This window comes from Mirounga leonina, unplaced genomic scaffold (genome assembly GCF_011800145.1).
Source record: "Mirounga leonina isolate KUSES-001 unplaced genomic scaffold, KU_Mleo_1.0 Mir_126, whole genome shotgun sequence".
NCBI classification, from domain to species: domain Eukaryota; kingdom Metazoa; phylum Chordata; class Mammalia; order Carnivora; family Phocidae; genus Mirounga; species Mirounga leonina.
The window spans coordinates 28,902,846-28,905,608 of NW_023270314.1; the positions used below are offsets into that span (position 1 = coordinate 28,902,846).

The 2,763-nt window shown below is 43.2% G+C and overlaps 1 pseudogene; it reads left to right on the forward strand.

Annotated features, from left to right (window-relative positions):
- The first annotated feature begins 1,358 nt into the window (after positions 1-1,358).
- LOC118009025 lies at positions 1,359-2,763 on the forward strand (annotated as a pseudogene).

Below are 2,763 nucleotides of genomic sequence, written 5' to 3' on the forward strand. Positions count from 1 at the left end.
CCAGCTAGAATGGCAAAAATGGACAGGGAAAGAAACAACAAATGTTGGAGAGGTTGTGGAGAAAGAGGAACCCTCTTACACTGTTGGTGGGAATGCAAGTTGATACAGCCACTTTGGAAAACAGTGTGGAGGTGCCTCAAAAATTTAAAAATAGAGCTACCCTATGACCCAGCAATTGCACTACTGGGTGCAAAGACACAGATGTAGTGAAAAAAAGGGCCATATGCACCCCAATGTTCATAGCAGCAATGTCCGCAACAGCCAAACTGTGGAAAGAGCCGAGAGGCCCTTCAACAGATGAATGGTCCATAAAGAAGATGTGGTCCATATATACAATGGAATATTACTCAGCCATCAGAAAAGATGAGTACCCAACTTTTACATCAACATGGATGGGACTGGAGGAGATTATGCTAAGTGAAATAAGTCAAGCAGAGAAAGTCAATTATCCTATGGTTTCACTTATTTGTGGAATGTAAGGAATAGCATGGAGGACATTAGGAGAAGGAAGGGAAAAATGCGGGGGGGTGGGAATTGGAGGGAGAGATGAACCATGAGAGACTATGGACCTGAGAAACAAACAGGGTTTTAGAGGGGAGGGGGAAGGGGGAGATTGGTTAGCCCAGTGATGGGTATTAAGGAAGGCATGTACTGCATGGAGCACTGGGTGTTATACAAAAACAATGGATCGTGGATCACCACATCAAAAACCAATGATGTATTGTATGGTGACTAACATAACATAATAAAATTAAAAAATAAATAAATAAAAATTAAAAACAAACAAAAAACAATAGAAATTTATTGTCTCACAGTTCTAGAGACTGTTAGTCTGAAATCAAGGTGTCAGTAGGGCCACTTCCTCCTGAAACTTGTATGGAAGAATCTTTCCTTGCCTTGTTTATGGTGGTGGCTGTCAATCATTGGCATTCCTTGGCATGCAGCTGCATCACTCCCATCTCTGCCTGTTTTGTCACATGGCTGTCTCTGTGTGTCTGTTTTCACATGGAGCTCTCCTCTTTCTTATAAGGACACCAGTCCTATTGGATTAAGAGCCCATTCCAGTATGAGCTAATCTTAATTTACCACATCTGCAATTATCTTAGTTCCAAGTAAGATCACATTGTGAGGTACTGGGGATTAGGACTTCCAACATATTTTTGGAGAGGAAGGGATACAGTTCAACCCATAGCAGTCACAACTGAAAATACTCAACTTGTTTACTTTTCTATGTTTAAGCTGAAAGGAGTATTTCCTGAAAAGTTTTAGGGTGTGGGAATGATATTCTGATTACTAGAAACTACTCAGATTCTGTAAAACAGTTGGTTTCTTTCTAGGGATGGAATTTATAAACAACCATGAACAACTTCACTTTCTTCACTGAGTTCATCCTCCTTGGGCTGTCTGCTGACTGCCACATCCAGACTCTGCTCTTTGTGCTGTTCCTGGGGATTTACCTCCTGACCCTGATGGGGAATCTGGTGATAATCCTGGTGATCAGAGGGGATTCTCACCTCCACATCCCCATGTATTTTTTCCTAGGACATCTGTCCTTCCTAGATATGTGCTTCTCTTCAGTTACTATGCCCCAAATGCTACAGAACTTCCTATCTCAGAGGAAAGCATCTCGGTGTGGGGCTGCATCACCCAGAGTTTCTTTTTTCTTCTCTCTGGGTATGCTGAAGCCAGTCTTCTCTCTGCCACAGCCTATGACAGCTATGCTGTTTCTGCCACCCCTTGCTCTACACCATGGTCATGAACAGGCCTCTCTGCATGGTAATGGTTAGTGCAGCATGGGTGATGGGGTTTCTCTACTCACTCGTAAATAATCTTTTCATCCACAAGTTACATTTCTGTGGGTCCAACATTATCTCCCACTTCTGCTATGAGCTTCCCTCACTCTTCCCTCTGTCATGTACTGATCCCACTGCCAACAAATTCCTTCTGTCAGGGTCCAGTGCATTTCTGGGATTGCTGACACTTCCCCTGATCCTCTTCTCTTACTCCAGAATCATTTCTGCCATTCTGAACATCTGCTCCTCTGAGGGCCAAGCCAAAGCCTTCTCTACCTGCTCCTCCCACCTCACTGTGGTGCTCTTGTTCTATGGGACAGCTTTATTCAGGTACATCAGCCCTGCCTCAGGCTCAGTGTTGGAGCGGGTGATCTCCATTCAGTACAGTGTGATCACATCCTTGCTGAACCCCCTCATCTACAGGCTCAAGAACCAGGAGGTGAAGGCAGCTCTGCAGAGGATGCTGAGGCAGTAAATGTGCTCCTCAGATGAGGGATTCTCTGTGTGGTGTGCAGTCAGAGAATGGGAGGAGAGATCTTCAGAAGTACCTTGAGAGGATAAGACATTTGAGGTCAGTGGTTCTCAAACTCATCCACAAACCAGCAGAATCAGCATTATCTGTGAGCTTGCAAGAAAGGCAGATTCTCAGGCCCAACCATTAATCTACTGAATCAACATTAGAGCTCAACAATCTATGTTTTAATTAGTTAGCCATGTGAGTGTGAGAAGTATGAGAAAAAAATGTTCTAGGACAGCTAATGTTTGAGAAAACAGCCTTTGGTGAAAGATACAATACTGACATCTCAAAAAGAATCTCTTAAATGAGAGAGTTGGTCTGTCCAGTAGTCAAGATGAGAACATTTGATTGTGTGATCTTATGATCACACCCTCTGCAAGACTGTAAAAGAGAAAAATAAAAACCTACATTATTTTAAGACATTGGAAAGAGGGAAAGTGCTGGACTGTCTAC